General features: G+C 42.5%; 1 protein-coding gene across 4 annotated transcripts in view; it reads right to left on the reverse strand.

Annotated features, from left to right (window-relative positions):
* The window catches only part of LOC105698252 (RNA-binding protein Musashi homolog Rbp6), a 710904-nt gene that overhangs the window by 365889 nt on the left and 317510 nt on the right, over window positions 1–27505 (reverse strand). Inside the window, exon 1 of one of the 4 annotated variants that reach the window (XM_012422321.2) lies at window positions 24647–24722. The exons of the other annotated variants lie outside the window; for them this stretch is intronic. The gene's annotated coding sequence lies outside the window, so the exon portion shown is untranslated. Of the gene's footprint in view, window positions 1–24646; window positions 24723–27505 lie in introns of those variants that run through there. 4 annotated transcript variants of the gene reach the window in all.

Genomic DNA, 27505 nt, shown 5'->3' on the forward strand with positions numbered 1-27505 from the left:
ACGGAACTGGTTACTTAGGTATGCCCCAGGAATTGAACAATACCCTGTTAAGAGTGTCATAATACTCGTTAAATAAATTGAATTTAAATAGAGGGCAAAATTATTTACTAAGAATATCTCTCTAGCATAGGTAATTGAGACTTACCCAACCCAACGGAACGGAACTGAAACGCAAACTCCTTCGGTGTTTACTCCAGGTGTGAGAAATCGTTCTGTACGCGGAGCTAATATTATACCTAGGGGGGTTTCGATTAAACCAGGGGAGGAACTTAATACGGAATTAGCTGCTTCTTATTCCCCGAGGCGAATCCGAACGAAAAAAAGTCGAACTCGACGAAAAGTTCTGGCAGACCCACGGTTCCTGAAAGTGTGGATTGCGCGGAGTGAGGGGCGGCGGTTTTTGGGGTTCTTTGTAAATAGGAAATAAAACCGCGAAATTCGAGCCGCGGGAAACCGCGGATCCCGTACGACCAAGTCCCTTCGCGGAAACAGAACCTAATCCCAGGAAGATACGTGACAGGAATGGCGGATCTTCCCGAATCCGCCCCACCAGCCGCAGCTTTCTTCCCGCGGGAACCAGGCCACCTCTTCCCGGGGAACTCGAGGATCCTCATCGTTATTAATCGCCGGGCGCGATTACGCTCATCCCTGTTCCGCGGACATTTGTATTCCGGAAGGGTGGACCTACCCCTGGGGGTCTCCCTTTCTGGGCGTGCGACGATACCGAGGCACGACGTCGTCCTAGGACGTCCCGGAAAGGTCCTGTCAAGAGATTCCTCTGAAACCTCAAGTAGAGGTTTCCCGAGGACCTCTCGAAAAGCCTCTTCTCTGGATTGGGCTTCACGGAGCGCGGAATCGTGAGAGCGGATACTCGGTAAAATTCTCCATATTAAAGGAAGATATGTTTACTCGTATTACTGTATGAAACTCCAAATCCCTGTTTGTAATTTCCGATGACTCCAAAATTCTCCATATTAAAGGAAGATATGTTTACTCGTATTACTGTTACTCGTACGAAACTCCAAATCCGTGTTTGTAATTCCCGATGACTGCTACTATTTTTCTTATATACAGATGAAATTCTATAATGTTCCTCTTTTTGTTTCTTTAAGTATGGAATACTTTATTCGCGGAATATTTGCTATAAATAGATAAAAGTACTAAAGTGTTTTTTCGAACCTTAGCCGTTCTCCATGCTTGACGAGAGAGTATACTAGTACGTATAAACGACAATTGTGGATTAATTTTATGAAAAGTAAAAATGAAAAATTTAATGTGAAGTTTTAGAAAATTACAGCGGCGTAGTTAACTAACTTTCCTGGGTTCGGTTATGTTCGTAATTGAAATCCTATCATTTTTAATCCTAGACGTTGTGATCATTTTGTCCACCCTCTAAGTGGGGTAGATATCCACCCCACTTGTTTCTCGATGACAAAATGTGTCCTATTATTAATAAAGGGGAATATTAGTAAATGAATCTCTTGGTCGTTTAATAAGGAAGTGAATGGTCGGGAGCGAATTCAATTTCATTGAAGTTTAATTGATAAAATCCCTATTTAATGACCGATGTACAACGAAAGTTATCAGCTTAGGAATGAACTTTCAAAAACTACTGGGGTGAGTTTATAACCTATTCAATTACATTTTAGGGTTAATAACATTTAATATCAAGTAATATCATCGTAAAATGTATCCTTTTGTTTGATATTCGTCATCCACATCGAGGGAAGAAAAAATGTCTCGTATTTTCAAAACGTTATTAATTCTGAAAAATCAATACACGTAAATAGTACAAATTTTACGAACTTTCTAGACAATGGCATGGCCCGCATGGAAATATTTATAGGATTGTCCCGTGATTTGTTAAAATTCAGCGAAGCGTTAATATAATTTCACCTCCGTCGCCATTATCCGTAACAGCAATTCCCATACTCATTCGTCATCCGGTTGAAAGTCATGTGCATATCCGTCCTACAATTCCTACCCGAGCACTCTAAAAATTAATAAAATAATTTTCGGGATTATGCATTAAGTCAACTTTAACTTAAGAAACTTATCTCTCACCCCAGCTCCTCGAGTGGAGCTCTGTTTCTTACCCAGCCTGGGTAAAAAAATCGTTACATTTACCGTAATTCCACGGCACAGGACCGTAACAATATTTCACACTCAAAAGTGAAATGTTTATTCAGCCATAAGTTGCGGTAGTATAAACCACCTGCGCTGAATATATAACGTTTTCGGGCGCCACTACAGCGCAAAGTACCATAAATATTGCCAACAAATGCGGCGTTAAAAGCACAAATTTCCAGGCGAAATCTCAGTTTACCATCGATCCCCGATCCGACGTGGAAACCCGAGTTGAAATAATTAACGTCATATAAGACTCACGAACACATATGAGGATTTGAAGATTACGAATACTTAAGATAGGATTACGATGTTAGTGAAATCGGTCCCATTTAAACTTCGAATACATACTTATATCCATTTTTTAAAGATCAAGATCCAAACGAGGGTCATATCGGGACTCGATTAAACCCCGAAAACTTGAATTATCAAATTCCCAATTGAGCCTCTTTAGGTTTTCAAGGTCCTCCTCTTCACCCCTGATCTTAGGAACAGAGTTTCATATACATTCTTAGCATAAATTGAAAATTGAAATTTGATATCTTCAAGATTCTTCCTTTTATGAGTGCAATAATGTAACGAATACTCGTCTCTTACGGGTTTTAAATTACACGAGAGAAAAATATCGAGACCAATTCAAGACGATTTTCATCTCCTCCATTATTCTCCAGTGACTAGTGATTTAAAAACTTTCAAGTCTAGCTTGTATAAAATGGAATAATCATTCTGGTCAGAGGTTTCTCAAGCTCCGATTCAATCGAAACGTTCGGAGAACTTCGAGGTCCCTGTAAGGAAAATGAAGTCGAAGGCTCTTAATGAGCTAAATGAGATCGAGACTTCCGTTGGCGAGTTAAACGATCACTAAACGACAGATAGAGGGTCCGACTGAGATCGATAATTTCGACTCCTCGTTTCCCGAGTGAGGAACTTCCTCCATGAAATTTCACGAACTCTACAGCCGAGCTCGGAGACTCGGTGGTCATCTCGGATCGGTTTCCCCTGGTCTCGGAGGGTCCTCGATTTTCAAAATAACTCGATCTGGAGGAGAATTTACAGCTGTTCCCGGAGCCGTCGACGTGGAACGAGTCCACCCGGAACAGTTCAAGACCCGTCAATTTCTCTCTCGCGGGAATCAAAGACTCTCCCAGGACAAACGAGAAAAGTTTTTCGTTTACGCGAGGAAAGGGACGTCCCGTCGATCTTCTTGCGGCGAGATCCCGAGGAAGATGCTCGCGGAGGTGTCGCGAGCTAGTAGGGAACCTCGCCAGTTGGGAATTCTTTGTGCACACGGTCCAACGCCCCGTTGAAAGCGAGCCAAAATTCTGGGGTTTGCCCGAATCACGGAATTCTTATCGCCGGATTGCGCGCCGCCCTCTGACAAACGGCCGATTTTACGGGGCAAAATGGACACTTCGAAACTTTAACTCGACCTATTTCCACCCCGGCACCGGAGGCGCAAACAACCGTTGACGGATAACAAGCCCGGTTTATTCACGCCCTTTTGGAGGATCGCTTTATCCTCATTTTATTGCCGAATGAGATCCTGTAGAGGAAGACTGGGTAAATTGTCCCGGGTTTACAAAAACGCAAGGGGAAACTTTATTTACGAGGTATTCCAAGATATGAATTCACATTTCATTTATCTGTGTAATTCTGCGTGTCGTTTGTACACCTACTAGCATCCCCTGTCACGATTATGCTCGCGATATGAGCAAGTAGAATTCGATATTTATCATCTTTTTGACCACCTTTCATCCTTTATGGGTTGATCAGGACAAAACCCTAAAATTGATTTCAAGCATTTCTCTGTACACCTTTTTTAAATAAACATCAAGGCGATTTCTTAGCGAGTTTCGGAGATATTAACCCTTTGAGCGCTGTGGATAAGTGTATCCGACGTTTGGTCCAATATTGCTTGCACGCCCTGATGAAATTCGACCATACGTCGAGGGGGCTGGTAAAAATTCAGGAGTTAAAATTAATAGAGAGAACAGTAGAGGGTCCAACGTAATCAGGGATGATACTCAAAATATACATATACATAATCCGACAGTCTCTATAATTTCCACTATATCGAAACTTCCTCGCCCATCGGGAGACGCTGAAAATAATTCCCCCGCAATGGATTTCTCCCGCAGTCAGCTCACAGGAAACACTTAGGAAATAAAAACCACTGCCAAGGCCATTAATTTCTTCTCCCGGTAGAGAAGCCCTCTCGCAGTCTCCATTGAACCTCAACCGGCGATTTACATCCTCATTCTCCCGTTTATCCCATTCAATCGCGTCCTCCATTGTATGGTTGCGTCTTACTCTTTCGGCTTCCTTGACCGCCGAAGTGCGGTGGAGGAGCGGCAAAAAGACTCAAAGACCACCGACGTATAGCGGAATCGGAAACGCACACACACCGGCCAAATACGCATGCGCACGCATGCGACCCGATTTCTCGGTGTTCGCGCACGTATGTAAAGAGAAGCGTTTTAATTCGATATCGAAAGTGCAGCGTCCCTGTTTGCCGAAGTCCTCGCTCTTCCCAGCCGGTCGGACGCTTGGATCCCGGGAATACTTCGATTTATTTGTTTTCGAGGCGGCAAGTTAATTGGATTTATTTCGTGACGCCGGGGTTATTTCTACCCCGCGCCGCTCCGTGCCCCGCGGCGCTTCGCCCGACTCGTCACCTCCACCCCCGAACCCTCGAGGCCCCCGACCAACCCCCAGCCCTTACTCGCACTTGCGCCAATATTTCTCTCGACGGAGAGGCGATCCTTCTTCGACGCTTCCGACAATGGACGATCCCCCACGTCCTAGTCTTCCTCCGGTGAGGCCCGGTCGTCCGTCGTGTTTTTGCATGATTAGGGCGCTAGATTTGGCTACTCAAATCTGTTATACAAACGTTTTTGTTATATTAACGTTTTTGTTATACTAACGTTTTTGTTATACAAACGTATCTGCCAGACCTAGCTTCTACGAGCGAGATCTGGCAAATACAAAGAAGATGCAACACGTTTGTACAACAAAAATTGCTGCACGGTCGCTAAGCGCGTAGGAGGTGAAACTTCTAAGTTACAGCGAATCATTGCATATTATTAATTATTTCTAATTATTCTTTCGTGAAAGACCCTCAGTTCGGTAGTTTTGGCATAATTGTTTTTGTTTTTAATTCGTATCATTTTTATTTCACTTTAAATGGAAACTGTTAATGAAGAGTATAACGCACTGACTCTGACGGGCACGTTTAAGCAAATTGTGCCAATACTAGAATAAAAAAATAGAAAGATGAAGTTGGATAGTAATGAAGTCTGAAAGAAAAAGCGTTTCACTTTACGAATCGAATCCCTTATATTGTGTGGGAATTTAGACCTAACTACCGTGCGATCAGAAATTTCACTTCATTTAAACGAAAAGAGACCGATATCATCATTTTGAACTTACTTTTGGACTTCTTATAGATAGTTCTTCGCTTCCCATATTAGGCATCGGTACAGAGACTTCTTTTAGTCTGATATATTCAGCAAAAAGTAATATTAGACATCTTTTAGATATCTCTTCGTCACGTCGAAAAGATGACTTGAGAAAGACAGCTTTTCGTCATCTTTACGGTAGATGCATTGTCTGGGATATTAGTACTAATGAGAGCAGAATGTATAGCGTAATTTGCTAGTCATTTAGATTGCAGGATATCTAGCGGGAGTAACGCGAAGGAAGGGGTTGTTTCTCTATCAAAATGACCTGTAAACGCGTAACAATGGAGGAGAAAGAGTTAATAATGCAGTATGAATAGTAAGGCCATGCAAGAATGCTCCCTTTGCGAAAGAGGCGGCAGTCGGAGGATTTCTCGGCGACATCTTCCAGGGTCTCCAGAAGTTTCAATTAATGATGCCAGGAGTTCCCTAATCCTGGAACAATCGTTCCTCGGCTCTCGATTAAAGGGAGATCCAGCCGAAGTTTGAATTAATTAAATCCTCGTAATTTCATATCTGCCTTTAGCATACATGCCGACCCTCGATCTCAGTAATTCGATCATCGCGAGAGGCGCAGCCATTTTGTCTCAACAAGAACTTACAAACTTCCAAAATGGTAAGAATAATATAAAAGAGTAAAGAAAATAAGAAGAAAAAAAGTTCATACATCAAATGCAGCATTGTGAAAGAAGTTATACTTTATTCCTTATTCGGACCATTTTCTTCCCGAAAGATGGATGTCTTGAATTTGCGAAATCACAGAGGAATTCTTCAAAATTTGAATTTTACTGTGTCAATGGTACTACCAGACATTATCGCTTTTGCTACCTTTAACGACAATTTGGTAATATTCCAGAGATAGAAATTTCATTTTTAATTAATATTCCTCCGATATTTTATACCACCCTTCACGTTGAGCATCCTAATTAAGTGCACAATGGACTCGATATAATATTTCATCGCAAGCGCATTCGCATATCATTTCAATATATTACGCCATTAAAAAACCATGTAATGATTGCGAGTATCGTGACGCCACGTTGTATAAAATTCCTACCGAATCCACGTTTTGATTTTCCACAAACTGTACCGGCAAGTACGGTTAAATAGCCATATTCGAGAGGATATTCACTCTGGAAATCATGGATTTTAACGCTTGAAATAATATGAAAATCAGCTGGAAATCGTTGGAAATCACCTGTCACAAATTTAAGGCCGAACGTCACTTTCTTACCGGATCGTATTGTTGTTTATCACATGAAATCAAAGACAATCGGCTCTCAAAGAAGGAAATTGTATTCGCTGATTTCCTAGTGAATAGCCCCTCGGCCATACTTTATAGAATTCTACCGATGATCGCCTCAATTTGACAACTTCTTTGCATTTAATTCTATTACGGAATTCATGTCTGCTCTCTTTTTTCAGCTCACTTTACCCTACTAAGTGTCCCATTTGGGCAATAAACTCGTTTCGGACGACACGGACATTATACAAGTTTATGTGGTATGGCAACAAAGTGGGGATGCGGCAATACCACATCTCTGTGGCAGCGTTGCATCTCCTTGCGGATAATTTAGCGGGTATTACTCGCGTGTCTGAGTTTTATTACTGAGCGGAATTACATAGCTGCCAACGCCACCCCTTACGTAAAAAAGCGCACCCCGCCTCGGCGAGATTTTGAGCTTTCCTGAATTACCAACACCCCTCTCCGTTCCTCGCGTCCTCTATCTCGCTGTCTTTTGTCTTCCTCTCCTGTCCGCGTACAATGCCCGGTACACGTACATATCGTGTTTGCCTACAATAGCCCAATTTTCCAGTGAATAGAGGGAAAAGATAAATTATAGGGAATTCTTCTTAACCAACTCTAGCACGGCCTCGGTACTCTTCAGAGTTCTCGGAATTGTTAAAAAATTGACGATGAATTGATCACCTTGGGTGAATGATTTTTCGTAGCCGAAACTGAATTTCGTATAACAATAGCTTAACGCTCCTTTGTACATTTTTAACGGTAATTGAAATTATTAGATTAAGAATACGTCTCGACTAATTTCTGTTAAACGAGTAAATTCGATCCTGGTTGTAGCCAGAGGGAGAATTATGATTTAAAGAATCTAACTCGTACTATTTGCCATTTTATTATTATTAATTCAAATTGTCATTAGATGTATTTACTCCGCGGTTTATAAGTATACTCGTTATCCCTTTTGTTATAACATAAGCAGACACTTAAAAAAAAAATGATTCCACCTCTAGTGGCGCAGAATAATTTCTAAATATTTTGTTGTAATCTTTGTTAAATATCCCAAGCGGCAGATTTTTTATGACGTCTCGTAGATCTCATTCCAAGATATTTAAAATATTTGTTGAAAATCTCAATGACATGTTCAGTTTTAATAATCCATAAGCATGTAATGAAAAATACATCTTTCACTTTACGAGTATTATCGGACACCTCATTTGGCATAAAACACGACAAATTTTTGCAACATCTTAGTTTCGCTATTTCATTATGGGAGCAAAACGTGGGATTTTAATTTTGAATATTTTTAAAACGTTTATAATGTATTCGACAGATAAGATTGAAAAAATACTAATATTAAAATGAAATTAAATGTTATGTACATCTAGAAGAAAACATACTGAGCTAACTTTATACAAATATGATAAAAATAATACTCTAAGGTAAACGTTTTGCAAATATTCCAAGTGTCTGTTAAATATTTACAAGATGTACGACATTCGTTAAATATATATAAAATATAAGACAAATATTCCGTGCCACTAGGGACCATTAACGTGTTAAACACGTCACCCTTTCTCCGTATAATTTTTCAATGGCCGCACTTCGTCACAGCGCGGTCTGCTCCAAAACGCATCCTCCGCGTTGCATTCCTGTTGGGTGCAAGAGGCGGAAAGGTGCGGAAGGGGCAGAGAACGGCCCGTAGAGCCAGTCCTGATTTCGCCGTCATTCTTGAGATATAAATATCCGCTTGAGAGCGAGTGGAAGAGCCGGCGAGGACACCTGGCGGCGTCGCTCATCCCATTGAGATCCTTAACAGCTGCATCGGTCAATGGGGAAATCAGCCCGCGGATTGACCAATTGTGGGCCGCGTTTAAATTAGCGTGGCCAATCGGAGCAGTACCCGGCGACGGTAACAAACGAGCGGCGCCGACGGAATCGTTTCGCGACGCCGTCGACCAGCTAACGCCGCGACGCTTGGAGGAGCTCATGGGGTACGACACCCCCTGGACAAGATGTTAGGGCCGCGGATAATACGGGGTTTCCGCAGCGGCCCTGGCGACCGGGAATAACCCCAGAACTGCTATAAAATCTCGAGTCTTCTGACTCACTGCTAGGGTTCGTGAAACTTCCCAAGTGAAAGCGTTCTCTCCCATAAGCGAAACTCACCCCCCGTAAAGAAAGAGAATTATCAGACCGGCGTAGCACGTGACGGTCGAAGGCGAAAAATCTAAAAATAAATAGTACAGGATCTACGCACCTGACAGATCATGCCAAATGTGGTCTCGCGATAAGTTCAATTAATCGAGAAGTAAATAACAATCGAATCGAAGTACCGACGTTGGGCGTAAAGTACGCGGTGCTTGTCGCGCAAAAATCTAAAAAGGAATAGTACAGGATCTACGCACCTGACAGATCATGCCAAACGTGGTCTCGCGATAAGTTCAATTAATCGAGAAGTAAATAACAATCGAATCGAAGTACCGACGTTGGGCGTAAAGTACGCGGTGCTTGTCGCGCAAAAATCTAAAAAGAAATAGTACAGGATCTACGCACCTGACAGATCATGCCAAACGTGGTCTCGCGATAAGTTCAGTTAATCGAGAAGTAAATAATAATCGAATCGAAGTACCGACGTTGGGCGTAAAGTACGCGGTGCCTGTCGCGCAAAAATCTAAAAAGGAATAGTACAGGATCTACGCACCTGACAGATCATGCCAAACGTGGTCTCGCGATAAGTTTAATTAATCGAGAAGTTAATAACAATCGAATCGAAGTACCGACGTTGGGCGTAGAGTACGCGGTGCTTGTCGCGCAAAAATCTAAAAAGAAATAGTACAGGATCTACGCACCTGACAGATCATGCCAAATGTGGTCTCGCGATAAGTTCAATTAATCGAGAAGTTAATAACAATCGAATCGAAGTACCGACGTTGGGCGTAGAGTACGCGGTGCCTGTCGCGCAAAAATCTAAAAAGGAATAGTACAGGATCTACGCACCTGACAGATCATGCCAAACGTGGTCTCGCGATAAGTTCAATTAATCGAGAGGTAAATAACAATCGAATCGAAGTACCGACGTTGGGCGTAGAGTACGCGGTGCCTGTCGCGCAGGCTCGCGATGCGTATTTGTCGCGAAACTCTATCGGGTCTCATTGATAGGGAATAATTGCAACATTAAATGAAACCTGAGAGATATAATAACCGTGAACGATACGTTAGATTAAGGAGCCCTCATTTATGGATTACGTTCTCCGAGGGATGAGAATTATTATTTATAAACGAAGTCCGCGGAAAAAATGTATCTGGATGCATTTATATTTCTGGACGTGTGATATTTCCGAGGCATTTCGCCGGCAACGACCTGTCCCCTTATTGGGGCAGGTTTTACGGAAATGGCAGAGGTACCAATTTAGCAAAGCTGCGCCCTCGAAGACCGCTTCTGACACGGTCGCCTCAAACTTTCGTTCGAGCAAATGCAAAGAGATTATTTTGGAGTTCCTAGCGACGTACGTTAACCGGCTGGCTGACGATGGGTCACGCTCCGGGAACGGAACGGAACGGAAACCGGAACGGACGGGAACGGCGTTTGCGCACTCGAGTGCGCACCGTTGTATAAATGCAGCGTTGCTAATGTTAAATTGCCGCGTCGGTAATTACATGCAAATACCCTGGCCACTGTTTGAACAGCGCGCCCCCGCCCCATATTGGTACACGTCGCTTCCAGTCTCTGTTGGGCTGTCCCGCTAATCCCTCGTTCTTAATGCTCTCCAAAATTGACCGGATGAAAGAAACATACCGAATTTACATCTACTTTCAATGATACATCGATTACCTTTCCATTAGTTTCTTAATTTATTCTGCAATTGTCATAATGGAAGTACACTCGTCCCTCAATTTATACGGAGTATCCGTTCCATGTGGAATCGTTTCACGCGAATCTAATTTTATTTATATGGTTAGATTTAGTTTGTATTTCATTTTTTTTTTTTTAATTAGATGGAATAAAAAAACTGCACATTTTCACAGGCATATTTTTCTCGAATGACTTAAGAAAAAAATAATGACGTATCAATACTGCGTAAATTGTGTTATAATTTACCGCGTAAAAAGGAGACTCGCGTAAAAAATGTGCTGCGTAAATTGAGGGAGGGGTGTATAAACTTTATATGGTGGATTTTTTAGTCGTTTAACAAACAATGAATAAAGAGGAAGACGATACGAGGTTGTCGAAAGTTGTATGACTTTGATTGTGACACAGAGAAAATCACGAGGTGAAAAGTTGCTTTCAGATGTGCGTAAAAGTACTAGGAATGAGTTTGAATTATTGCCAAAAGAAGACAATGATATATCAGGGACGTGACGGAGTTGGTCATTCTTGTAATCGCAATAAACATCCTGACATGACTTTTGTTTAGCGGTACTTATCGTTCTTTGTATCCTTCCCGGACAACGCGAATTTACCTGAAACAAAAAGAAGGTACACGTCATTAAAATGTTTCAACATAACGAATTCACCTATCATTAAATAGGTCGTTCTTAATAGTAAGGTCTTAATGATAAGAATCCACCGTGTCCCAGGAAATAAAATTTTGTGTACACCGTTCCTATTTGTAGGTTCAGATTTGTGGGACTGGATATAAACGCGCCTGGGTTGCTTTACTTTATTTAACGTAGAAGGAGGAAAAATACTTTTCACTCGCTTTTCCAGTCCGTTGATACATTGCAGTGCTCAAAAACATGTTATTCAAAGCCCGCAGAAGAAGACAATTCCGCTGAAACTCTGCACGGAACTGCAGAAGACGATACAAGAAATAGGAAAAAGACGAAGTGGAAAAATGAGGGAAACCCAGACGAAGGAGGCAGTGGCAGAAAATCCCGGCAGAGGGGACGAGGAAACAGACCGCGGCAATAAGGAAATATAAACCGCGTCCGTCCGTCCATGCGTTTCCTCTGTCGACAATGACGCGTCCTGCCTTCTTTTTCTTGCCGATCCTCCATTCGTCTTATTTCTTTTTCCCTCTCTCCTTCCCTCCTTCTCCTTCTCCCACTCGTGGTTAATAACCGCTTCCGCGTAATTTCTTGGTCCACGCCCAGGGACTCGGCGGAAATAATTCCGCTGGACTTGGACTATTTGTTCCTCGGCGAGAAACGTGACCGACGCTGGTCACAGACTACGAAAAAGTGTTGATAACGTCACTTTTTTCTATTTTTTAATTACTCATTGCACTTCGTGCGATGGGAAATTCTTTTTCCTCTTTCGGAACGGACAAGCGAACTTTGGGCTAATGGCAAAAATCGTTCAAGAGATTTTTCTTTAAAGAAGAAAAAAAAGCGAAATTGATCAGAGGGTCTTTTAAATACCTTATGTCGGGAATCTCTAATGCGTGGTTTTTTCTTTATAACTTTACCGGTAAATGGTTCGTTAAGACGTAGGAATTAATTTCTGGGTTAATATGTATTCGGTGGTTCCCAGGGCGAACCGTTTCCACAGGCATGCGTGGCCGGGGTGCTGAGTTACGCGGTTTACCTTAAGAGTTTTTGAGGTTAGGTGGAACGCTTAAGTCGGTAACCGCGCCCGGGGATTCGAGTGAAGGATCATAATGTAAGGAAGTAAGGACGTAGGAAGCCCACGAAGACTCCGGGTATAATGGCTTAAGTTTCGCCGTGCTTCGGCGAATTTCCGGGTCGGACCCGAACACACCGCGCCCGAAGCAGAACCGCTAACGCGTGTAGGACTTGTTCCCAACCTAACCAACTTCGCCGGGTTCTTCATTTCCACGTGGAAGCTACGTTGTTGTAGTTCCGCTTAAATCTCCTTAAATTTCTTACTCGGCCTCGTGCACGCCAAGAATCTCATCCAAGTCTTCAGTTTCCATCTCAGGAGACGTAATCGTGATTTTGATATTCTCAAGATGTTCATACGGCAGTATCCACTAACAAGAAAGGTATCCCAGGTCGATCTCTATGATTTGATTTCTTTTATAATATGTTATAGCAGGCTAAAAACTAAGCGACACGTATTTTTTTAAATCCGTCATTAAAGACTTTAAGGGGGTGAAACCACCATCCAAAGTAAGGCATGTCAAGGGGCCATTTGGCAGTTTCACCCACAAGAACATATTTTTGAACCAATCCACCTGGAAAAGCTTTCTCATAACGAGAAATGAAAAATATATAATGTTCTTAAGTTAAAAAAAAATTAATTAAGAATGAATCTTATCCAAGCCTTTAGTTTCGCTCTCTGGAGAAAGATTCATGACTTTTAATACCGTTAGTGAAAAAGAGCCTGAATATGCGTGGGATGGTCCATACTTGTCACTAAATGTGGATTCGATGTCTACAATTACTGGAGAAAGTTGTTATTCTTAAGAATTGTGATTTGCTAGAACCGTGATTGAAATTTCAAGTTCTTCTTAGCGGCTGTTCGTGGCAGTATTTTTCTACTTACTGTACAAGACCCTTAAGAATGAGTATATATACAGAGATGGAGAAAATGAAACGATAGAAACGCGTGCAGAAATTATTTCTAACATAATCAAATTAGGTTAGATTGGCTGTTAGAGAAAGTCCAAGAACCATTCTTAGTGGCTGTTCGTTGCAGTATTTTTCTACTTACTGTACAAGACCCTTAAGAATGAGTATAAATACAGAGATGGAGAAAATGAAACGATAGAAACGCGTGCAGAAATTATTTCTAACATAATCAAATTAGGTTGGATTGGCTGTTAGAGAAATTCCAAGAACCATTCTTAGTGGCTGTTCGTTGCAGTATTTATCTACTTACTGTACAAGACCCTTAAGAATGAGTATAAATAAAGAGATGGAGAAAATGAAACGATAGAAACGCGTGCAGAAATGATTTCTAACATAATCAAATTAGGTTAGATTGGCTGTTAGAGAAATTCCAAGAACCATTCTTAGCGGCTGTCCGTTGCAGTATTTTTCTACTTACTGTACAAGACCCTTAAGAATGAGTATAAATACAGAGATAGAGAAAATGAAACGATAGAAACGCGTGCAGAAATTATTTATAACATAATCAAATTAGGTTAGATTGGCTGTTAGAGAAATTCCAAGAACCATTCTTAGCGGCTGTTCGTTGCAGTATTTTTCTACTTACTGCACAAGACCCTTAAGAATGAGTATAAATACAGAGATGGAGAAAATGAAACGATAGAAACGCGTGCAGAAATTATTTCTAACATAATCAAATTAGGTTGGATTGGCTGTTAGAGAAATTCCAAGAACCATTCCTTGCAGGCCGTTTACTTTAAAGTTTCCCTACTTGGAAGGAAGGAAAAACGTAAGAGCAGCGGCGGTATTAAACAATTACCGCCCTCCTCTTTAAAAGGAGAGCGACGACTCTTTCACGAGGAAACGTCGGAAATGTGCCAATGTCCGTGTCAGTATCGACGTTCATTTCCGTGGGAAAGACGGATGAGTCGTCAGAAATTCGCTCTAAAAATCTCCCTTAATCCCCTCGCTACCGAGAACCACTCTAATGGCCTCCAGCCTCATTTTTCATTCCATCCGAAGGGGCAATATTATTCCGCAAAATGTAAACCGATAATCCAAATTGCACAATTAAAAAAAAAAATAGAGCATTACGTTTTTCACTGATATTCATAAGAATCTGTATTTAATTTTCATCAAGTTCTAGTATTCAATCGATTATTAATTCTTTATACTCGGAACCGTTTTAACCTAATGCATTATGTAGATGTATTACAGCACCTCACAGACCCCATAAACATATAAAGTGGGTTAATCAGAAAAAGTATGAAAATTAATCTTACGAATTAACCTCCATTTATAAACTAATCATCTTTCTAGAGAGATCCTTGATTCCGTGCTCTCGATTCCGTGTGTTAATTGAATACGAGATCGAGATCATTGTTAGGCGGAAAATTAGCAAATGACTTATGTATATTCATTGCCTGTTTAATCAAGGTCCAAGCTGCCGCAATTATGAACGTTTCAATTATATTTTCAACGTTGGATTTATACCCGACGTTTCATTTGCCGAGCCAGGAAAATTGTAAACAATTAATATGCATGCATTGAAAATCAGTAATATGATACGAATGGTCTAGTAAACAATTTTTCATGGATACGTCAAAAAGAAAATCAAGAAAAGAACTATAAAATAAATGTTATATTAAAAAAAAATCCACAACTACATGCTTCATTTACAAAGAAATTTATTAACATACCTCTGGTCGATTTTTACGAAACTATTGTGCCATATATAGTGCTTAAAATAAAATCACAGTTTTGTAACATAGCTACTTCAGCAATTTTCCTTTAATTTCATTTCGACTCCTTATCAGAAATTGAGTTTCTTTAAGTACTTTATGTAATCGAGTTGGCCACTGTTTCAAGTTTCACTGCTCGGCGGAACGCGGTAACGCTTAAAAATCACAATTGCGCGTACCCGATAAAAACGTACATTCTCCAACGCAGCGAAAGAAAACCAGAACGATGTCTCGATGATTAAAAATATCTTCAAACCGAAACTGCATCGCTATCTCTTTACATTATTCTCAACAGTACATGTAAATATATTACTCTCAGATTTGTACGGTTTTTAGGTTCAAGTGTTGCGGCACTTTCGTCGAGCCGTTAATAAATCCCAACATACATTTTGATAGGATTCCCAGCATTTTATAAAAATTGCATTGCTAAATAATTGGAGGGGAGTGAAAAATGTCAACGTCATAACTTTCGGTGTTTTAGGAAGCTGCAAAATGGGCGTGGGAATGGCTGGCCGGGTATCAAAATAGCTCATTGTCGTTCCGAGGCTTTCATTGATAATACCCGAGCCGAAACGTTGGAGCATGCCTCCATCCCGAGGCACAGTCGATGATCGTTCCTCGAGCTCGTCCTTTGTCCGAAGTCCCCGTTTGACCAGCTCTAAGGTGCGTGTGCGTGCACAAACGATGGCGTATCCTTGGAGCCGGTCGGGGGTTTCGCAAACGAGAGTCTCGCGGGCATAGAAACCATTAGCAATGGGTAATTGCATCGACGATTGAGTCGAGACCTCGGGAGAGTAACGATTCCGAGGCCGATTTCACGTGCTGAAATCGAGACCCAACGTGGCTTGTAATACCACGGTCTTGGAGTCCTCTCGAGTGGAGCTCGAACATGGATCCGAGTCGTCTTAAGGTGATGTGAAACACGTCGAGGAACTTGATCGACGTCGATAAAGAAGATTTTTCTAAATGCCTACGTTGCCGGCGTTCGTTTTTATATTGACAGCTGTGTCGAATTATATTGGGTATTGTACCAAATGGCATGCTCCACCTGTCGTTTTCGTACAATAATTATAAAGAAATCGAAGTAAAACTCCTAAACTTCTAAAGTGTTCAAGCTAGGATAAAAATATCGTTTTCGATTCTAAGCCTCCAAGAAGCATACAACATCGAAAACGTACACGGACACGAGAAGATGTGTAATCTAACACATTTGTTTAGACGATTTATTCAGACATTGTATACCGATTTTGCACCGTTTCACTTATATATTTGATAAGCAATGTCGCTCGCACTATCGTCCATTCCCAATAAACCCTTCGATTGGAATTTTCGAAATCCGATTCGGCACCCCCGAAAACTTCCTAATACAAAAAGTTACCCCCTGGTCTACCTGCAACTACCCGAACCCAAACCTGACATACGCACGCACGAAAAATTCCCGATTAGGACATTGGATCGTGTACCAAGGAGGCAAAGTGTCTTTTTACTTCCAGCAATACGAGTGGTAGGCTCGTAAACGCACAAACCGAAAACAAGCATTACATGCAGGTTGGACGCAAAAGACCCTCGCCCCCATAGTACGCGCGATACTTCAAGAAACAAAAGCATGATTTACGCGTCTTCTTGCGCAAACGCGGAGGACAAACATGGGCACTTTTTCGTCTTAAAACGTTTCGAGGCTCATTTATATCATGCCCCCACTCCCCGCCGTTTCTTTTCGTTCATCAACGCAGAAACGCCAGTTTGGATACCGAAGCCAATCAAGAAAAGATGCGTAAACCATGCTCGAGGTACATAAATGTTTATAACAAATTAGCTGCTAGAACTAAATCAGTTAAAACCAGTCTTGAAGTAAGTAAATTGATTAAGGGTTAACGATTCCCTCTTGTGACCGCACATCCAGGCAGTGCCAGCCAGCAGATGAAACATCTCCGCGGATCCCTTCACGAAACGGCGCACTTTCTTGGGACCAATCTTGAAAAGATTTTCCTGCGGGACGTTACGTCATTTCCTCCCCGCGTTGCGTCATCCCCCCTGCAACTCCTTCACCCTCGGCCGTTTGTATCACTTTCGCCCGTAACTTCCATCGTTCGTCCAGCGGGTCCACGTGTGCGTCCAGGGGGAACCTTGCATAACCGAGCACCGATGGGACTCCCTCGGGTTCCGTCGGTCGGCATCGGGCTCGTTCGGATTCCCCCGCGAGGCGGCGTTGACGTCAGTGGTCGGCGCGACACCTGTGAGTCCCCGCGGAGGAACAGGTTCTGCCGGACGGCGGCGTCGCAGGTGGTGTGCAGTTGTCAGCAAGGTGGGCGGCCGGCACTCGGTGCCGTTATGGGCAATATTTGTCACGTCCTATCTCCGACACGCATCTTAAGCGGGGCGAATTAAACGTGTAATCGGCCAGTTATTATCTTGTTAACGGCAGATGGCAACGCGGGCGGCACGGCCTACTCCATCAGGCCTGGCCGGACCAACTCGGCCGCGCCGACAGCCGAGGGCGCTGCGATCGATCCTCCGGGAAGGTGCGAAGCCCGGACCGGTTCGAGTCGGGTCTCGGGGACGACTTCCGATTTAATCCTTCACTCTCACTTCGAGGGATCAAAAATGGCCCCCTGCCGTGTATCTTACGTCCGGATGTCCGACGTCCACGAACCCGTTAAGGTGATTTCAAAATGGCCTCTAAGAAGTCAGTTGTTCGTGAAACTTCTCTCCGAACTGGGTATACCGAATCGTTTCAAACCTTTCAACGGGAATATAGAGGCTGCAAAGAGGATCCTTACGCTCGGAAATTTCAGTTTTTGTAATCAATTTTAGAAGTGTCTAGGAAGAAATTTTGTAAGGATTGAAATTTTATTGGGGTCGGAACCTGCCTTCTAGCCTTCGTTTTCACGTTGTAAACTTTGAAACGATTCGATGTACCCAATTTGAAGGAAAGCTTCGCGAACGAGACCTCTTTGATGCCACTTTTACATCATCGTTCATATTAAAGTCTTCGCCATCGTGAAAGGGGTAAAATAACAAAGTAAGCCGAATGTTAACTCAAATTAGGTCATTCTGGAAGTTCTGTTTATAGGTCAACTTTGAAGTAACGTCACTGTTCAAAACGTATCGCAATTTTATAACATTTTGTTCACATATGTTGCAAACGTATGTCACGAGTTTAATACATAAGTTTATTAATTTTTCTTCGTTGTTTCTCAAAATTATTAACATGTCGTTGCAGAATTACAAATTTATATATTATTTTTGGTTGTTGGTTTTGGTTCTGATTTTGGTCGTTGGTTTTGATTTTAATCGTTGGTTTTGATTTTAATCGTTGGTTTTGATTTTAATCGTGATTTTAATCGTTGGTTTTGATTTTAATCGTTGCTTTTGATTTTAATCGTCGGTTTTGATTTTAATCGTTGGTTTTGATTTTAATCGTTGGTTTTCGTTTTGGTTAAAGTTGTCGTTAGTTTGACTACTGTGTGTGCCCACCTTGCGGCTGAAATTAATTGCTCGGTATTTTTGTACCGAGCATGGTGAAGGCTTTGAACTAATGTTGCATTGAACTAATTTTGTCTCATGTAACTGTGGGGTTTAATCGCGAATAATTCGAGTAATCCACATAATACGTGACAGGGAATGTACGGTGCGGCGGATCGAGGGTAGCTTCGTTACCACCCATGGGGCGACGATGCTTTTGTTTCCTGTTGAGTTATAAGGGTGGTTTTAATTTCCCAGGATTCAATTGTCCGGCAGAAAAGTGCCGTGTGGTTGAATTAAATGGTCCTTGTTTAAATAATGCAAGAGTATTGGATAATTGAACGGTATTCAGATGGGAGTGGGTTTTAATTAAATGGAACCAAACGGATGAGTACTTAATTTACACGTTAATCGCAATTCCGAGCATTTCGTTTCCGACCGTAATTGCTCCATATGGACGTACGAAATCATAAAAGTAATTACGCTTTTTAAATAAAATCCCGCGTTCCGGTACATAATTGCTTCGCAACGATTTTGATCCGTCCTTTGCGTACCGCGCAAAAATACTTGATTTTCAAATAGAACTAAATGGTAGGCGCCGGACGGATTATCTCATCCGAAACAAGTAATTGTTATAGGTTATAGGTTGTTATAGGTGTTGTTGTAGTTATTTTAATTATCTCGTAATGAAATTAGATTATTTATAGCGTATTATAAATTTATTTAGAGACAGAGATCTCTCGCAAAGCGAATAGTAAAGCGCTACAAGTTGCGGGCCGATATATCGGCTCTGGCACTTTTCGCCAGTGCAGCGAGGGCCGATATATCGGCCTCCGGCACTAAAAGGGTTAAGTAAGTGAAATCGAAGGAGCACTCGAGCTCGCGATCGGTTCGGGGCCTTTCCGGCCAGGAGCAGCGGCGAGTTCGGTCTTGGCCCGGCGGGCGGGGCGGCTCGGTTTCGGCCCGCAATTGGCCCGCCGCCCGTCTCGGCTCGTCTCGGCGCGGCACGGCTCGGCGAGAGGGCAACGGGCGGATTGGAGGAAAATTAATTTGTCGAAGCTGCTCCCGGCAGGGCGGGGGAAATCCGAGCGAGCGCCGTCCGAGGAGAGGGGACGCGGATCGCAACGGATAGGTCCCATTGATTACGGGAGGCAAGGCAAGCGTCGTTAATGGCCGACGGAGACATTTATCGCGTCAATGGACGCCGGCCGTCTAATTCCCACGTGACGCTCGGCGTCGATATAAATATCCGCCCGAGGCGACCCCACCGGCGCGAACCGGCAACTGGCAGCCAGAGCTTTTCTTTTCCCCCTTTCGAGTATTTCCTCAACCTCCGACAACCTTAACCCTTTCGTTACCTTGGACGAGATATCTCGCGACCCAATACTGGCCGATTAACGCTTTTGACGAGATATCTCGCGATCCGGTAGTAGCGGATTAACTACATTATCGTCAAAAGCGTTAATCCGCTACTACCGGATCGTGAGATATCTCGTCCAAAGCGTTGATCGGCCAGTATTGGGTCGCGAGATATCTCGTCAAAAGCGTTAATCGGCCAGTATTGGGTCGCGAGACATCTCGTCCAAGGTAACGAAAGGGTTAAAGGGTTCGACTCCACGGAACCTCAAAATCGAATTCAATTGAAAGTCTTAAGAAACATATGTAATTCGAAGGAACAATTATTCCGATGAAAAGAAAATATTTATGCAACTGATTCAAACGAATGATTTAATTCGAAAATGTATTTCTATCCTTCGGTTGGTTACGATTGCCTCAAATGAGAAGAAGTTAATTCGATCGACTGCATTTTTTACAGAAATAACTCGCCGAATTCTCAATATTGAACAAAAGACTACGCTAATCACTCTGTTAAGAAAATCGTTTAATCGAATTAAGATTGTTTAACCGAGGAAAAGTTTCATCGAAAGATAATGGCGAATTTTCAGGGCGCCGATTAAGGAATTCCCATTATGGAAACATTGTATATTGTTAATATGAAGGGGGTGGACATATCTACACGCGGAAACAAATGTTAGTAGCACCGTTTTTAGTAATTTTGACGGAACATTAAAGAACTGAGAAATAACGGTTTATTTCCTTCGCGGAAAATGTTAATTACACTTAAGTAATCCTAAATATAAAACGCAAAGGAGGAATAAGGAGTTGTACGGAAAATCGTACTTTGATGGTACCCGGGGAAAGGCCATTCGACCAAGTTAAAGATGGGTCCCCGGGGGTTGCTGGCACCCTGTGAATTCCTTCCTTGGTGGAATTTTCCTAGCGTGGTCTTACCGAGGTGGACCATGCGTAACGATGCCGCAGCAATTAAAAACCTGACGCCCACCAGGAGCGCCATCTACGCCGGTACCCAACTTGGAACATCGAGCGCCGACGCTTTTTAATTGAAAAAATTTCCGAGTCGCCTTTCATAAACCAGGAAAAGGACGACAGAGAGGGAGGAAGAAAAAGAGAGAAGAGAGAAATGAAGAAAATAGGCCGCGTTAATATACAATCCCTAGTCGAAATTTCAGCAAGCCTGTAGCAAGTACGGAGGAAGTCCGTTTAGTGAACAATTCCATCCACTATACACCTAGAATATGATCTGGGCTCTGATATTCGATACACTGTTAAAAAGAATTCATAAAACTCATACACTTTTAGTACACAAGGTTGCGGTAAAAAGATAAATTTGATGTCTTAACATACATTTATTGTAAAATTCTAATTCAAAATGATCATATGTTAGGAGTATACCTCGGGTACTCGCCAAATAAAATATTCTTATCAAATTTAATTTCTAATTTTTTTATCTCTTTCGACATACTTTTTAATGGAATGAATGTTCTACTATACTTGGAAAAAATAATTAATTAGAGCTCCTCATGGGAAGGGAGCAATGTGAACTATTTTGCAATCAATTGAACAAAGATAAATGTATTTGGCTAAATTTTTGTACATCGAATATAGAATGATCCTTTCATAACAGCGAACGTCACTATTCGGACGTATTACGGTCTTGCTGCAAACTTAGATATCTACTCAAGGTGTGCGACAGACCTTTATTTCGATTCGGTTATTAACCTATGGACGTACAAAAACGTTTAAGGTAGGTAAATGAACACATTCGTGTTATTTCTATATGAAAGGGTTAAAATTGACGCGAGCCATCGAAGCAAAAATATCGGAATTTTCGGAATATTCAAAGTATGCCGAAAACGTCAAACGGTGCGAATGGCGCACCAACCAGCGACGAAGCGCATAAAAAAGAAACGCATCCTCCACCACGGGGGGTCCATGATGGCCACCAACTTAAGCTGCGTCACAAGATTTGCGTAAAATTTCCATGGAAATTATTCGTTGGGCGTTCAAGTTGCAGAAATCTAGGAAAGTTATGTAAAAATAGGACCTTTTGGGTAGTTTTCGAGAAAACTATTATGCAAATGGAGTCCCTTTATCCGCCGTAAGGGAGAACTACTTTTGAGAGATTGCGCGTTAGCATGATCCATCGGACTCTAAATATTAAACACAGGGAAGTAAATCCCGAGTTTGAATAGCTTAAGCTAATTCCTCACTCACGCCCAACTATTAACCTTCCGTGTTTCATTAATATCGTAAGAAATTCCATTTTGCTAAGTGAACGTTGCGTCAGTTCGGAGCTCGAAACTTCAAAGGACAGTTTTTGAGGCAGTTTAGCTGGGGACGTTTCGAAATAGGAGTCATCGGTGCAAAAGCCAAGTGCAAGGGGAGTGTCTAAGGTTTTCTCTTTGGAAATTCTGAGTCTTTGAAGCCGAACTCTGGAGCAGATGCAACGCCGAGGATACGTGTTTTGTCTTTAAAGGCTCGTAACTCCGGCACCTCGATTCGTATTTCAACACCGCACAGAGTATGGGTCATGCGATAAAATCGCGAGTAACAATCGGGCGATTTTCCCTCCATGCAAAACTTCTTTAAAGAGGTTAGCAGCCTGAGTAGGTTGAGCTAACGAAACCGAGAAATCTCGGAGTCCTTAAATCGTGATGGCTCGTAATAACTCATGTTACATTACTCTCCATATAACGTTAATCTCCTCATCATTAACATACATGCAGTACGTATGACAACAACTACCACTCATTCTAGGTACGTAGAATTCGATGTAGAAAATAAGGCTCTGCATGCGTAATAAAAATGCAAATGAACCCGGCAAATTACGCAGATGCTCGTGTCGTAAATACATACGCTGGATACGTATATTACACATTCTGCAGCTATAGGGATTACGTAACGTGTAATTCACAGCGATTACTGTTTAATGCTGTTAATAAACTGTGGGTTTTACATGCATTTTCGCAACACTGGCAATTTATTATGACATTGCAAACACTTCTGTTTCTACTCCCTCGGATCTCCATGCTGCATCTTTACGAATTGTTGACAAAATTAGGGATTACTAACATAGATCGAACAAACGATTATTATTTAATCGGTATTTCGTACTTTTTATTCCGACTAATCATACTTTAACAACACAATGTTATGGTGTAATGATCTCTTAATCATTTAACACTTGACACGACTAATAGACACCACCCAGGCAACCCATGAAGTAGAATATACGTAAATTAATCGTCTAAATTAGGTCTATAGGTATAGCAAATGTATATCGTTTAACATCCACCTAATAAAATATCTACAGGATATATATATAAATATCTACGCCTATTGTAGCCGAAAATTATATATCCACTATTGATCTACAAATATCTACTTATTTCTTGACGTATACAAAACATATAATAGCTCCAGTAGACATCAACCATAGGTTAATCAACATCGTTGAAAATACGTTTAGAAAAATAAAAAGACACCTCATGTAACCTAACATTATTCATACATACTTAATGTTTATATATAAATCCCAACTTGATAGAACTGTTAATTTCGTCCATACTCTGATTTTTTATTTACTCCCTCTTTGGCTGGTGACAATACATCAAACAGACTCTGCTCAAAAAGTGTTATGAATTTAATTTTTTTTACAAATACGTATGAATATCTATAGACCATCTATTGTAGATATCTACGATATATATATTACGTACCATGTCCGGACATCTAGCCTTTGAGTGGATCTACAATAGTGTTCATAGATATCTANATATATATCTTACATACATTCACTAAACATTCATATACGATTAATTTACGGATATCCCACGTTCCGCGGTGCCTGGATACGGTGGGCATAAAACATGAGTTAGGAAACATATTTGGAAGCGCGAATGAAATCGTTATAGATGCGTTTTATATGAAGTATGCACATACATATTATACCATTAGCATATTCATGAATATGCACGTGTCGCACTAGAATATGCTAGGTGTATACGATACACGTAGCACAGCTTTCTGCTATTAGGGGACCGCACCGGACGCTGACGGCAGACGGCCAGCGTCCCTCCGCGGCGAAACGCCGAGTCATAACCGCGACCTTATTTCCCAAGGATGACCAGTCAAAATAGCCTGTCAGTAAAATATCCCAAGCGACAATACCTCGATAATGGAATCCGCGGAGCGAGGTATTTGAAAGTCATAATAGCTTGAGTTGAAAATTCCCCGATATTAAAATGCCCCGGAGCCGAACTTAAAGGCCACCAGAGATATGTCTCCTCTGGCTACTTTCTTTTCTACAAATCGAGTATCACCCCCGTAATATCTCCTCGATAAAAGGATCTTCCGCGTCCTATAAATTGCCTATAAAAATTGATTAAACTATTTTCTTTAAAACCATTCCCAGAGGTCCTTAAACGCAGTTTGTCACATTGATGACTTCCTAGGTCTAAGGTCTAATTTGAAGGGATCTTGTCAAACATATTTTTCCCCGGGGTGAATCTATATTTATACTGATGTTTGTTAATTAAGCTTTTTAATATGCCCCAGAAGAGAAAAGAAAAAACATTTTTAAACGGTACTTTCGGGGAACCGAGCTGTATCTGTCACATTTTTCGGATTTTTTTTTTCGTAGAGGTACATCCCTTAAAGGGAAGATGTTCTTTACAGCATATTTGTATCATTTTTTATTGAACCTTTTCGTTGAATGACAGCACGAATATCCGTACCTGCCCAGTGGACGTTGATGTCGGTTCAGCTTCCCGGCTTCGCTCCTAGCTTCTCGCTCGAACCCCCAAAAATGACCACTAGAACTCTCGCAAAATAAACTCGTCAAAACCGAAGTGCGTCCGAGGACTCTCCGCGAAAGACTGAAAACCCAGGAGGAATCAATTAAGGACCCTCGTCGTGCCTCGCCTCGTTTTCGGTCGGGAAAAACCCGAACGGCGATCGGCCGAGGGACAACTTAGCGCTCTGTAAACAAATACAAAGAAACAGATAAGGGGAGGAGAGGTAAGGCGCAGCAGAGAAACAAGACCTAGTTTCAAACACCATCACATTTTCTACTTCCCCCACCCGAATTCTTCATCGTGACGCGTTTTCCTGCCGCGTGTTAAGCTTAGCCCCTGTCAAAAGAAGTGTCACTTCAAAAATAACCGAATTTAAGACAAAACCGATAGGGTACCCCATAACATATTCGCGACCGGAAAATATCTTCCGTTTCAAATACTGAGTACCGGCGAAAATAATGAAAAGACGTGAAATCACGTAAGCGGTCGCGAATGCGTTAACAATATAATCAGGAAAAGGTAATTTAGAAGCCTGCCACCGCTTCAAGAACCGCCACTTTAATCGGGTCATTTATCACGAATCGATGACTTTTAGCCCAGTCATGGCGTTTCACGGTAACCAGAATATAACGCGAAATATGGTGGAGTAAATGCCCACTGTGAAAGTAACAGGGCGACAGGTCCGACAAAATAAGACCCGGCCAATGAAAAGCGCCCCTCCATTCCGGGTGGCCTGTATGTAGCTACCGTAACGGGAGCTCACCTATAGCCGGTGTTCCGGCTAGGCCTTTTTTTATTACACCTTCGGAATGTAAAAGGCGACCTTCCTTTTCTATTACCAGCCAGCAGGAATTACCGACCGCGCCACCTCCACCACCATCCGGTGGTCGAGGACTGGCGAGAGCAAAAACACCAGGGCATTGCTCCATCCCCGGGGCTGTAAAAGGTGGAAAATGCATTTCTCCGCCGCCTGGCGGTGCGGTCCTTCCACCGCGGATTCCGATTCCAATCGCGCCAAACGGCCGGCCATGTTTTCCTAAGATAAGCCTTAAACGCTAATACCACGTTCGGGCAACGCGAGCGAGCTCCCGATAATCTCCGGCGTTGCTTTCGACAATTACCACGATTTACAGAGCCCAGGGTATCGCGGCTTAGGATGGTGCCTCTTTCGGCCCCGTTAACGTTTGCTTGCGGATCTTATCCGTTCCTCGAACGGATTTCTTTTAAACCGTTCCCGCAAATTGTACCACCTTGCATCTGGATCGTCTTTCGATTGATTCATTACAGTAGCGTTAATTTAAAGTTAGATTTTGATTAGTTAATAAATCAATCCGACTATGCCAACGGTGCGAACGTACCTGTGCTCGAACCGCGCATCATAACCTCTCCGCCAAGGGTAGAGAACCGCCATAGACCCCTCGTGGTCAAGGCGCTTCTCTCCCTTTTTCCATGTTTTAGAGGTTTAGAGAAATCGGTCAATTCAGAGATTAACATTCCTCGAGACAAAGGAAAAAAAAAGAAGCAGTGATTCAATTTTGGGTATAGATGTAGGGTGATGGTGTGAGTACCCTGTTTGTTGTGTTTCGTCCCGGGTCTGCCTGTGTGGACTCGTCAGTAAGGCTATCAGGTAGACCTTGCCTTAGACACCGAAAAATCTCTCCTGAGCGGGATTTGAGACCGAGAGACTACATGCTATGAGTGGTGAGCATAACTGCTGGGCTATCGAAGGCCCCTGTCGAAGGAAGAACTTCTAATATATATATATATGCTATGACCGCCACACAATAATACTTGTACCTATCAACTCGCGATCTCTCCCCAGTGTTCCAACCGATACATCTGGTTATGAAATTTCATATTTAGACTCTGGAATCGAACGCTGTGCCTTCATCGACACCTGGAGGTCGATTCCAGGTAAGTGGACCAGACAAGGGCGCGCACAAGTATCAAAAGGAAAACGGCGGTGTTCATGGTTCGCAGATGGTCTGCACATTACGCAAGGCGCGGGCCTAAAAATGAAAATCGTTCAATTCAGAGATCAACATTCCCTAAGATAACGAAAAAAAAGCAGTGATTCAATTTTAATTTCAACAATACTTGTACCTACTGACTCACGATCTCTTCCCAGTGTTCCAACCGATACATCTGGTTATGAAATTTCATATTTAGACTCTGGAATCGAACGCTGTGCCTTCATCGACACCTGGAGGTCGATTCCAGGTAAGTGGACCAGACAAGATCGCGCACAAGTATCAAAAGGAATACGGCGGTGTTCATGGTTCGCGGATGGGCTGTACATTACGCAAGGCGAGGGCAAGATCCCCGCAAACTCGTGTAAGCGCACTCTTACGTGGCCGGGCGTTGTTTACAAAAGCGTCACGTCGCGTATAACGCGTGGCGGGCAACCTAAAGCCGGCCAGCGATGGCGGCCGCGTCGGTGGCGGAAATTGATGTACCGTAAACAGCGGCCCGACCGGAGGATTCGACACGTCGCATTTTATGGGCTCACCCGTTAGAAATCGATGCCAGGGCGTCGCTGAACGGATCCTCGGCCGCTCGCGTCGATCTCCGTCCGCCCGGGCGGAAACTCGCCGCTCGTGGCGCGGCGCCCTCCCAACTGTGCCAAACCGGGCTGAAATCTGTTTTAAGCTCTGTAAGCTCTTCAAAGTCGAAAACGTGATTTACAACTTCGTTTCCACTCCCGATGGCCTTCGCGGGAGCTCCGGGATCGGCTCTATCCCCATGGGATAGTTTCGGTCCAATCGTGCGGAATGGTCAAAATTGGCCTTGCGGTTAACG

Source organism: Orussus abietinus, unplaced genomic scaffold (assembly GCF_000612105.2).
Source record: "Orussus abietinus isolate OABI.00-Male unplaced genomic scaffold, Oabi_2.0 scaffold14, whole genome shotgun sequence".
In the NCBI taxonomy this organism is placed as follows: domain Eukaryota; kingdom Metazoa; phylum Arthropoda; class Insecta; order Hymenoptera; family Orussidae; genus Orussus; species Orussus abietinus.